General features: G+C 34.7%; 1 pseudogene; it reads left to right on the top strand.

The window, feature by feature from the left end:
• Positions 1–3314: 3314 nt before the first annotated feature.
• On the top strand, positions 3315–4797 carry LOC129809220 (ubiquitin-conjugating enzyme E2 G2-like; annotated as a pseudogene).
• The last annotated feature ends 8932 nt before the right edge of the window (positions 4798–13729 follow it).

Raw genomic sequence — 13729 nt, 5'->3', positions numbered from 1 at the left:
CTGAGGAATAATGTCTGAAGGCAGTATCTGATCATTCCTGGACGAATGTCGTGGAACAGAAAGGATAAATCTTGAAAAAATTGTCTGGGATAGTCATCTCATGAATAAAAACTGTATCTGGTCATTCCTGGACGAATGTGGTGGAAGAAAGAGGAGAAATCTTGGAGAAAACTGTCCGGGATAGTCATCTCATCAATGGAAGCAATATCTGCACATTCCTGGACAATTGTGGAGGAAGAGAGAGGAGAAATCCTGGAGGATAATGTCTGGAGGCAGTATCTGGTCATTCCTGGACAATTGTGGTGGAACAGAAAGGATAAATCTTGAAAAAATTGTCTGGGATAGTCATCTCATGAATAAAAACTGTATCTGGTCATTCCTGGACGAATGTGGTGGAAGAGAGAGGAGAAATCTTGGAGAAAACTGTCCGGGATAGTCATCTCATCAATGGAAGCAATATCTGCACATTCCTGGACAATTGTGGAGGAAGAGAGAGGATAAATCCTGGAGGATAATGTCTGGAGGCAGTATCTGGTCATTCCTGGACAATTGTGGTGGAAGAGACAGGATAAATCCTGGAGAAAATGTATGGGATAGTCATCTCATGAATAAAAACTGTATCTGGTCATTCCTGGACGAATGTGGTGGAAGAGAGAGGAGAAATCTTGGAGAAAACTGTCCGGGATAGTCATCTCATCAATGGAAGCAATATCTGCACATTCCTGGACAATTGTGGAGGAAGAGAGAGGATAAATCCTGGAGGATAATGTCTGGAGGCAGTATCTGGTCATTCCTGGACAATTGTGGTGGAAGAGACAGGATAAATCCTGGAGAAAATGTATGGGATAGTCATCTCATGAATAAAAACTGTATCTGGTCATTCCTGGACGAATGTGGCGGAAGAGAGAGGAGAAATCTTGGAGAAAACTGTCCGGGATAGTCATCTCATCAATGGAAGCAATATCTGCACATTCCTGGACAATTGTGGAGGAAGAGAGAGGAGAAATCCTGGAGGATAATGTCTGGAGGCAGTATCTGGTCATTCCTGGACAATTGTGGTGGAAGAGAGAGGATAAATCCTGGAGAAAATGTATGGGATAGTCACCTCATGAATAAAAACTGTATCTGGTCGTTCCTGGACGAATGTGGCGGAAGAGAGAGGAGAAATCTTGGAGAAACTGTCCGGGATAGTGATCTCATTAGTGGGAGCAATATCTTATCATTCCTAGAAGAATTTGGTGGAAGTGAAAGGAGAATTTCTGAAGGAATGTGGAGGATAATGCAGGAGTCACCAAGAATGTGTAAAGGAAAAATGAAAGTTGATGCGTAATTTTCATACTGAAAGTGACGCCATGGATGACGCCATTTCAGCACGAACATTTCATGAGATTTTATCGTCAATAAAACCATGAAGGTTGAAAAATAATTGCACTACTATATGCACATTAATCTTAGACGGGACTTCATGATAAATTTCTATTATAATTACTTACCTTTTATTATTTACTGGGAAATATTTTGGCTGGTTCTTCTGGAGCGTCTGTCACTTCCAAAATACACAGAGAAAAAGACAGAGACAAGAAATGAGACGTAAAGTGTAAATGTCATAGACCGACCGAGTGATTCTTTTGATTACCACAATTAAAAGAAATTTTGTTCTTATCTAATTTTCAATTTAAATATTGAAGTAAATTTATTTCTAAACTTGGAAGACAGGTTTATATTTCATACTAATGATATTTTTATTTTCTGAGTTGATTTTTCTTTGCAAAAAAATATTATGGTAAATTCTCAATTATTATTTATCGCTGCGGAAAAAAATGTATGCAAATAAGACAATCCGAGTACCAGATTACCTTATGCTGCCCGTACCGGACTGTGTGAAATTAAATCTGGAAGAATAGAAATTTACAAGAAATAAAGACGAACTTTTAATAATGAATTACAATCGATCATATAAATAGGCGGAAGTTTAAATAGTTTTCGTAAAGAAGAATGTTTATGCCATTAGAAACAGTAAGAAAGCATTTTTTGGTAGTAATTGCAATTAATTTTTCAATAATTAATCATTGGTTGAACTATTCCTCTTTTTCTTCTTTGTAATATTTAATACTAAATACTATCTGTAATATTATTGACTACAGATGGAACGTTTAAATTTTTCAGTCTGTGGATGTAACTTTGTACTGAACATTTTTGCCTAAATTAATATATACTATAAATATATTTATTCGTAAACTATAATTTTTCCTTTAAGAAATCATTTCAAGGCGTTTAAAATTTATTCAACATTTTGAAATTACTTTTACAATTCCTACTCGGGTTAATTACTATATCTGGGATTTTTTGTGAGGATGTAATACGCACTGTCAAGCGAGTTGTCCGGGTTCATACGAAGAAAAAACGAAGCGTCACGAATTACCTCCTCGTTAGCGAAACGAAGATGTTTCGGGAGAACGTCGCGTAGAGGATCACCAAAGCCAGTTTTTCTTCAGCAAATGTGGCGCATAGAGACGCGCAATAGAAAAACGCGAATTTCCAAGTGTTTTAAGTGAATTTTGAGAGAGTAAGTATATTAATCAATGAGATAATATATGTCTTAAGTAATAAGACAATTAATTCTTGTTTTTTTGTGCTTCAATAGAAAATAATTGCGACGAAAAAGTGCCCCAGAAGTGTTTGTTTGTTTAACGGTGGCTGTATCCGGCAGAATTCATCGTTTCATAATCAAGAGGAAGTTTCCAAGAGCCCCGTGGAACAATTCTCAAAGAAGAATCCTGTGGAACAGCTTTCCTAGAAGAACCCCGTGGAACAGCTTTCAAAAAAAATCCCCGTGAAACAGCTCAGAAGCTACACAAATAAACGCTAAATTGAGAAACTCAGAAAGAACTATATTAGGTAAGTATTTTATTTATGTTGTTCTAATTGTGACCAAACCGACGTAATAGTTAACGAGGTGGGGATTCCGGGAATCGTCGGTATCCAAACGGTTGAATACAAACAAAATGTCAGGGCGAAATTTGATTAGTTAGGAAAAGGAGTGACATTATTCTCAATTTTAAAGGTTTTCTTTTAGAAAACCATCTAAATTGCATTTTATCGAAAAGATAAACAAACTATTTGTATCATGAGAATGAGTTCTGAGGATTTGACACCGTCCAAGGCGGATTTTAGTGCTCCGCCACCCTATGAGGTGACAGACAATCATAACCAACGACAGTGGACCGCCAAGTGCGACTCTGCCGTCGGGATGTGTTGATATGGCCGGCTGTGGTATTCCCTCCGGCAAATTGCCAACGTATTAGAAGGTAAAGATGGAGAAGAGTCGTCATGGGAAATTGCCAACGGAACTTAGTGCTCAGGCCACGGCACCATCGCCACCACATCCGAATCTCGTGGCTGGTAGAGGTCAGGAGCCAAATGGAGGCTCTCCAGCGCTGACTTTTATTGCGATTGATGCTGGAGAGACGGATAATATTCTGCTGGGCACGGTTATTGTATTTGTGACGACATTTTTGATGGCCTTTCTGTTTAACTCTTTGCCTCCTTTGGGACATTGGGTACCAATGAAAACATCAATTTTTTTAGACTCTCTAGAATCGATAAAACCCGATTCTTCTGGATAATTACGAACTATAAGGATGTCCAAATCTAGGATATTTTTTGCAGGATCCTAATTAATTCTTGAGCTTAGATATTTTTGGACAAAAATCGTGAATTTTCGATTTTCTACTTCCTTGGACATATTGTGACTTCTTTGATATTTCTAGACCAGAATAAGAAAAAAACCTATCGGGGCCAATAAGTATGATAACTAACAATTACAGATTACATAAATTCGAAAAACAATTTTTTCTTAAATTTTCAAAAAACTTGTTTAAGCTTTATGGGTACTCTCAAATTCTGACTGTCCAGGAAGTGTCTTTTATGCTTTTGAGAAAGCTTAATGTATCTACAATAACATCGTATTGAAAGAAATGTGTGTTAAAGTGTTATTATCTACGAAAAAATACGTGAAATTGAAATTTTCATGGAAGACTGCGAACTGAAGATAAATTTCTAGTTTTTATCTATCTCTCCGCTCATATTCCTCCACCAGAATAACTAGATCAGCCCTTAGACGTCTCATGGCAGTGTATAAACAGCTCACCCTCAATCGCCCGGAGCGCATAGAAGCTGGGCCAATGAGTGAGGATAACTTCTTTGAGTGGGAATCGCTGATAACGGGGCCAGAGGAAACGTGCTTTAAGGGTGGAATTTTTCCAGCCAAGCTCATCTTTCCGCCGGACTATCCTCTGAGACCGCTAAAAATGAAGTTCACCTGCGAGATATTTCATCCGAATATTTTTGCGGACAGAAGGCTCTGTATCTTGATCTTACATGCTCCTGGGGATGATACGATGGGATGTGAATAACGATGGAGTCCTGTGCAGAGTGTGGAAAAAAGACTGCAAAGCGTTCAATGTTAGCTGAGCTAAATGATGAATTAGGCGCCAATGTCGATGCAGCTATTATGTAACAAAAGAATTGTGAGAAGTTCAACAATATTGTCACAAAAATTGTCCGGAAAACTCTCGGATTGCCCTCATAAATCCTCATCCATTCCTCAAATTCCTGGAATTGCAGATTTAGCTACTGGTCCCTTTGTTCCCCTTTTGATCTATTCTCAAAAATCCCAAAAAAAAATTATATCCCTTTTTCTCTATTTGTTTCTTCTGTTGTATCTTGGTTTTCCCTGTCCCGGCAAAGGAGAAAATCCTCAAGGAGGAAGGGAATTAAATAAAAAAATAATAATAATAATTTCTTTTATTTTTGGATATGTTTTGGAGGTGGTCCAGGCGAACATTTCGGCCAAACATACCTATAACCTAAAAAATTGCCATCTTGGATTTTGAAGGTCAAAGGTCAAACCTCTGCAGCGCCTATTCTTGAAATTTCCAACCAATCAATCAGTTTAGTACCCGTAAACGACCAATCTTTTTATAAATATTTTTTTCTGTTCATAAAATTGTTACCCATCTAGAAGCGAAACGGTAAGAGATGCGAACTTTGGGTCTTCGGAGGACCTCCCATAAGTCGACCCAAGGAACATTATTATGATTTTTATTTTCCCCCCACCCCCCTTCATCACCTCGAAAACCATGCTTTTTGGTTTATCTCAAAAACGGCTCCTACGATTTCTTTTATTTTTGGATATGTTTTGGGGGTGATTCAGGCGAACATTTCGCCTAAACATGCCTATGACCTAAAAAAAATCGCTATCTTCAATTTTCGAAAGTCAAAGTTTAACTAGTCTTGAAATGAGTATAATGAATCGATTTGTTTATCCGTGAGTGACTTATTTTTCTCGTGTTTACATTTTTTGTTTGTCCATATGCTTGTAACTCATGCCAGAACATTCTAAAATGATCATTTATTTACTAATTTTTGATTTTGAAATGCTTTTGTAATTTATTAATCAATTTGATCTCTAGTAAGATCAGTAAGCCCCAAAAGATCATGCGAAAAATTAATTCGCGGAGAGCTCTATCTCGTGAGTTCCAGTTTTCTTTCCAGTTTTTCTTTGCTTTAAAAAATGGTTCTTAAAGGATTAAAGTAGATTATCATCCTTATATGCACAACTATTTTCTTTATACTAAATTTTATTTACAAAATTTAAGTTTGTGAATTTATACTTGCTTCTTCCAAGAATACATTTTATTTGCCCCGTTTTTCTTTTTTTTTACTTTTTTAGATTAAGGAGATTTTAATGAATTGTCTCGGTGCTTGCTCCGGTTTAATTATTTCGGCGTAATCGTGACGTGTGTTCCAGAACATATAAATAAACAATTCGGGCAAAGGCGTCAGTAACATATACATAGTTACAGTAAAAGATTACATTTTATTTGCCCCTTTTTTCTGTTTTTTTACTTTTTTAGATTAAGGAGAGTTTAATGAATTAGCTCGGTGCTTGTTCCGGTTTAATAATTTCGGCGTAATCGTGACGTGCGTTCCAGAATATAAACAAATAATTCGCGCAATGTGTCAGTAACATATACAATTTGCAATTTTGAAGGACACATCCTTACGTTAAAATTTAGTTTTAAATTGATAATATAATAATATCAATATGTACAACTGTTGCTTTTGTGCCAAAATTTTTCTTGCTTTAAATAGTACTATAAACCATATTAAAATAGCACATAAGATTGAGAATAATATTTTCCAGTGTAAGCAAGGTTACTGTAATCAAACTTTTAACTCACTCAAGAGATTCAAAAAACACTTGAAATCTAATCATACTAACAACACTTCACACGACACTTCGAACGATTCCATTGATTGTCATACTATCCCACCAGATACGTCGCCGGTTCAAAACCTATCGGCCAATTTTATTTTCCCTTCTGGAATTGAATCAGAATCAGTACCTGGGTCGCCTGGGCACACTTTTGATATAGGAAAACTAAAGGAAGAAATTGAAAATAATTTGATTAAATTCGTTCTTTCTTTGCACAACATAAATCACTTTAATCGAAAGGATATCTTAACCATTCAAGAGCTCGTGAAAAAATATTGTTTAGATCCTCTTGGCAATTTATTGCACAAAATTACACTTTGTCATGATGATCACAGTAAAATAACCCAATTCGTTGGATTTTTCAATCAAACGTTGGATTTATTAAATACAGAACATAAATTCTGTACAACACTAAAAAAACAGGATGTATATCACGAACCAATCAGTTACAGTGTCAATAACGAAGTGATAAATGAGTTGAGGAATGGAGAGGTCGGCCTGTACGAATCTGACACTAAGGCAGTTCTTATGCCTGTAAAATTCCAATTACAAAAATATCTTGAAGCAAAAGGAGTTTTTTCGGGTATATTAACCAGGCTCGCAGAAATATCAGAGAGTGATTTAAATTCAAATTTCGTTTGCGGCGATGTGTGGAAACAAAAATCCGAACATTTTAATGAAAAGGTTGTCATACCTATTTTTCTATATTTTGACGACGTGGAGGTAAACAACCCTTTGGGGCCCCACACTGCAGCTGTTTGTGCTGCTTATTACACAATACCGATCATTCCACAAGCAAATCTGTCGCACCTAAGCCATATATTTGTGGCAGCACTTATAAAAACCTCAGATCTAAAACAATATGGAAATGAATCATTTCTTTATCCTTTAATTGAGGTTTTTAAAGATCTATATGAAAATGGAATTCTGCTGACCATAGATGGAAAACAAGTCAAAGTCTATTTTTTGCTTGGTCAAATTTTGGGCGATAACTTAGCTCTGAACGGCCTCTTAGGGTTTCCCAAATCATTTAACGCTGACTATTTTTGTCGCAATTGTTTCTTGAAGAGAAATGTGTGTCAACAGATTGTGTCTGAAGATCGCGAAGCACTGCGAAACGCTACAAACTACAGTGATCACTTGCAGAATAATTCCTGTGGTGTCATTGAAAACTCCATTTTCAATACCATGCCTTTATACCACGTCACACAGAATTTTGCATTTGACATTCTTCACGATTTTTTTGAAGGAATTTGTGGTTATGATTTGGCTGAAATACTTTTTTATTTTATTTACAAAAAAAAGTATTTCACTTTAACTCAATTTAATAATAACAAAAAACTCGTCAATTCACATGGTAAGAACTTGGGAATTGCAATTACCGAGGACCGCCTCAAACAAAAAAAATTGAAATTCACTGCCTCAGAAATGAAGGCACTTATTCACTTTTTCCCCTTCATTGTCGGGTCTTACGTCCCAGAAGATGATGAAGTTTGGAAATTTTTCCTTATACTTTTAAAAATGATAGACCTAATATTAAAGCCAACAATGACTGAGTCCGATTTAATAATGTTGAGGGATTTAATAAAATCCCACAACAGTTCATTTCAGACATTATTCCAGGCTCACTTGAAACCTAAATTTCACTTCCTCACTCATTATGTAACGGCCATAGAAAAGTGTGGACCCATAAAACACATGTGGACTATGCGATTTGAAGCAAAACACAAAGAGCTAAAAGCGTATGCAGAGAATATGAATTCAAGGGTGAATGTCTGTCTTTCCATTGCTAAGAAGTTTTCTCTAAAATTTTCTTACACTATTTTTGGTGAGAATGCACTGTACATCCCTGAAGTCACATATGAAATTAAAGACACAAAGGAGTTTCAATGCAAATCGTACTTTGATGCAATAAAAACAAATTTAGTAGATTTTGATGGAAGTAGTATGGCTTCAACATTAAGCAATTGCATCATAAGTGGCCAACAGTACAAAATTGATGATGTGATTGAAATTAAGGGATTGTTGGTCCAAATTACCGATTTCGTATTACTGTCCGACACAGTCTATTTCATTGTAGAAGAATTTGACACAAATTCTAACAATCATTTGGGATCCACTGAACTCATGAAAATCAATGGAAACACTCACATAATCTTGTACAAAGAAGTACACACACCTCCACTTCCAAAAATTATATATTTTAATAAAACCTATGTAAGACTAGAACACTTTTAAAAGTTAAAGTATTACAGATAAAAAATATCACAGAAAAGATATGCAGTAAAATACTGCTTAAATATTTTATTAAATATTATTAAAATACAGATTAGATATACAATAAATGTAGACCAAATATAGTTTAAATAAAAACAGTAAATAAGTTAGTAAACACATATAGAACAAATACACTAAAAATTAAATTTATGTACATCAATCACTATTAAATATAATAAATTAGTTTCAACCTTTAAATAGATTTTCTAGTTTTTTTTGTTATTTTAAGCTTTTCGAAGAATAATTAAGGGATTATATCTAAAATATAATGTCAAAACTTAAAAGATATCTTGTCAATTTCCTATGACTTTGGTAAGGAATTGATCATTATAAAATTGTTTTAACCAAACAATATTTGGTCTAAAAAATCGATCTTATTTATCTAAAAGTAAAATGTAATTGTTTATCAGTCTTAACAATCTCCTGCATTTCTATACAATACCCATCTAAGCAGTTCTCGTTATAATTTTAAATCAATCGGATAAAAATTAGTCAAGTCCTAAGGATAGATTCAATCACATTATGGGATAAAAACAATCCCCTAACGCGATAGAATCAATCCCATAATGCGATAAAAACAATCGCATTGTGGGATAGATTCAATCGCATTGTGGGATAGAAACAATTGCACTGTGGAATATATTCAATCGCATTATGGGATAAAAACAATCTTATAATGCGATAGAATCAATCCCAAAATGTGATAAAAACAATCGCATTGTGGGATAGATTCAATCGCATTGTGGGATAGATTCAATCGCATTGTGGGATAAAAACAATCCCATAATGCGATAGATTCAATCTCATAATGCGATAAAAACAATCGCATTGTGGGATAGATTCAATCGCATTGTGGGATAGAAACAATCGCACTGTGGAATAGATTCAATCGCATTATGGGATAAAACAATCCCATAATGCGATAGAATCAATCCCATAATGTGATAGAAACAATCGCATTGTGGGATAGATTTAATCGCATTGTGGGATAAAAACAATCCCATAATGCGATAGAATCAATCCCATAATGCGATAAAAACAATCGCATTGTGGGATAGATTCAATCGCATTGTGGGATAGAAACAATCGCACTGTGGAATAGATTCAATCGCATTATGGGATAAAACAATCCCATAATGCGATAGAATCAATCCCATAATGTGATAGAAACAATCGCATTGTGGGATAGATTTAATCGCATTGTGGGATAAAAACAATCCCATAATGCGATAGAATCAATCCCATAATGCGATAAAAACAATCGCATTGTGGGATAGATTCAATCGCATTGTGGGATAGAAACAATCGCACTGTGGAATAGATTCAATCGCATTATGGGATAAAACAATCTTATAATGCGATAGAATCAATCCCAAAATGTGATAAAAACAATCGCATTGTGGGATAGATTCAATCGCATTGTGGGATAAAAACAATCCCATAATGCGATAGATTCAATCTCATAATGCGATAAAAACAATCGCATTGTGGAATAGATTCAATCGCATTGTGGGATGAAAACAATCTCATAATGCGATAGAATCAATCCCATAATGCGATAGATTCAATCGCATTGTGGGATAGATTCAATCGCATTATGAGATAAAAACAATCCCATAATGCGATAGAATCAATCCCATAATGCGATAGATTCAATCGCATTGTGGGATAGATTCAATCGCATTATGGGATAAAAACAATCCCATAATGCGATAGAATCAATCCCAAAATGTGATAAAAACAATCGCATTGTGGGATAGATTCAATCGCATTGTGGGATAGATTCAATCGCATTGTGGGATAAAAACAATCCCATAATGCGATAGAATCAATCCCATAATGCGATTGAAACAATCGCATTGTGGGATAGATTCAATCGCATTGTGGGATAAAAACAATCCCATAATGCGATAGAATCAATCCCATAATGCGATAGATTCAATCGCATTGTGGGATAGATTCAATCGCATTATGGGATAAAAACAATCCCATAATGCGATAGAATCAATCCCATAATGCGATAGATTCAATCGCATTGTGGAATAGATTCAATCGCATTGTGGGATGAAAACAATCTCATAATGCGATAGAATCAATCCCATAATGCGATAGATTCAATCGCATTGTGGGAGAGATTCAATCGCATTATGGGATAAAAACAATCCCATAATGCGATTGAAACAATCGCATTGTGGGATAGATTCAATCGCATTGTGGGATAAAAACAATCCCATAATGCGATAGAATCAATCCCATAATGCGATAGATTCAATCGCATTGTGGGATAGATTCAATCGCATTATGGGATAAAAACAATCCCATAATGCGATAGAATCAATCCCATAATGCGATTGAAACAATCGCATTGTGGGATAGATTCAATCGCATTGTGGGATAAAAACAATCCCATAATGCGATAGAATCAATCCCATAATGCGATAGAATCAATCGCATTCTGAGATAGATTCAATCGCATTGTGGGATAAAAACAATCCCATAATGCGATAGAATCAATCCCAAAATGCGATAAAAACAATCGCATTTTGGGATAGATTCAATCGCATTATGGGATAAAAACAATCCCATAATGCGATAGAATCAATCCCATAATGCGATAGAAACAATCGCATTGTGGGATAGATTCAATCGCATTGTGGGATAAAAACAATCCCATAATGCGATAGAATCAATCCCATAATGCGATAGATTCAATCGCATTGTGGGATAGATTCAATCGCATTATGGGATAAAAACAATCCCATAATGCGATAGAATCAATCCCATAATGCGATTGAAACAATCGCATTGTGGGATAGATTCAATCGCATTGTGGGATAAAAACAATCCCATAATGCGATAGAATCAATCCCATAATGCGATAGAATCAATCGCATTGTGAGATAGATTCAATCGCATTGTGGGATAAAAACAATCCCATAATGCGATAGAATCAATCCCAAAATGCGATAAAAACAATCGCATTGTGGGATAGATTCAATCGCATTTTGGGATAGAAACAATCCCATAACGCGATAGAATCAATCCCAAAATGCGACAGAAACAATCCCATTTGTTCCTAAAATGTGGATTTCTAAAAAACAATCACATTATGGTATAAAATCAATCTCACTGGTTTCTAAAATTCTATCACAACATGGGATGAAAACAATCCCATTTGTTCCTAAAATGTGGATTTCTAAAAAACAATCACATTATGGTATAAAATCAATCTCACTGGTTTCTAAAATTCTATCACAACATGGGATGAAAACAATCCCATTTGTTCCTAAAATGTGGATTTCTATAAAATCAATCTCACTGGTTTCTAAAATTCTATCACAACATGGGATGAAAACAATCCCATTTGTTCCTAAAATGTGGATTTCTAAAAAACAATCACATTATGGTATAAAATCAATCTCACTGGTTTCTAAAATTCTATCACAACATGGGATGAAAACAATCCCATTTGTTCCTAAAATGTGGATTTCTAAAAAACAATCACATTATGGTATAAAATCAATCTCACTGGTTTCTAAAATTCTATCACAACATGGGATGAAAACAATCCCATTTGTTCCTAAAATGTGGATTTCTAAAAAACAATCACATTATGGTATAAAATCAATCTCACTGGTTTCTAAAATTCTATCACAACATGGGATGAAAACAATCCCATTTGTTCCTAAAATGTGGATTTCTAAAAAACAATCACATTATGGTATAAAATCAATCTCACTGGTTTCTAAAATTCTATCACAACATGGGATGAAAACAATCCCATTTGTTCCTAAAATGTGGATTTCTAAAAAACAATCACATTATGGTATAAAATCAATCTCACTGGTTTCTAAAATTCTATCACAACATGGGATGAAAACAATCCCATTTGTTCCTAAAATGTGGATTTCTAAAAAACAATCACATTATGGTATAAAATCAATCTCACTGGTTTCTAAAATTCTATCACAACATGGGATGAAAACAATCCCATTTGTTCCTAAAATGTGGATTTCTAAAAAACAATCACATTATGGTATAAAATCAATCTCACTGGTTTCTAAAATTCTATCACAACATGGGATGAAAACAATCCCATTTGTTCCTAAAATGTGGATTTCTAAAAAACAATCACATTATGGTATAAAATCAATCTCACTGGTTTCTAAAATTCTATCACAACATGGGATGAAAACAATCCCATTTGTTCCTAAAATGTGGATTTCTAAAAAACAATCACATTATGGTATAAAATCAATCTCACTGGTTTCTAAAATTCTATCACAACATGGGATGAAAACAATCCCATTTGTTCCTAAAATGTGGATTTCTAAAAAACAATCACATTATGGTATAAAATCAATCTCACTGGTTTCTAAAATTCTATCACAACATGGGATGAAAACAATCCCATTTGTTCCTAAAATGTGGATTTCTAAAAAACAATCACATTATGGTATAAAATCAATCTCACTGGTTTCTAAAATTCTATCACAACATGGGATGAAAACAATCCCATTTGTTCCTAAAATGTGGATTTCTAAAAAACAATCACATTATGGTATAAAATCAATCTCACTGGTTTCTAAAATTCTATCACAACATGGGATGAAAACAATCCCATTTGTTCCTAAAATGTGGATTTCTAAAAAACAATCACATTATGGTATAAAATCAATCTCACTGGTTTCTAAAATTCTATCACAACATGGGATGAAAACAATCCCATTTGTTCCTAAAATGTGGATTTCTAAAAAACAATCACATTATGGTATAAAATCAATCTCACTGGTTTCTAAAATTCTATCACAACATGGGATGAAAACAATCCCATTTGTTCCTAAAATGTGGATTTCTAAAAAACAATCACATTTTGGGATAAAATCAATCACATTGTTTCTAAAATTCAATCCCATTTCTCCTGGATTCAAGAAATTTTAGGATATTTTTGAGATAAAAATCGTGGGATTGAAACAATCCCATGGGGATTGAATCTGGATACTTGGAAATTTCTCTGCGTGTAGTGGTTGAGAAAGTGAATGATATAAAAGATCATTCTGATGTTCTTCTGGGGGTTCAAGTGATGGCTTCTGGTAGCTCCGGACAGCTCTCGTTTGCATTGAGATCTCCTCGGTGGCTCTGGTTAGCTCTTGTTTTGATTGGTAACCAAGG

This window comes from Phlebotomus papatasi, unplaced genomic scaffold, assembly GCF_024763615.1.
Source record: "Phlebotomus papatasi isolate M1 unplaced genomic scaffold, Ppap_2.1 HiC_scaffold_486, whole genome shotgun sequence".
NCBI classification, from domain to species: Eukaryota; Metazoa; Arthropoda; class Insecta; order Diptera; family Psychodidae; genus Phlebotomus; species Phlebotomus papatasi.
This window is presented reverse-complemented; position numbering and strand designations above follow the sequence as displayed.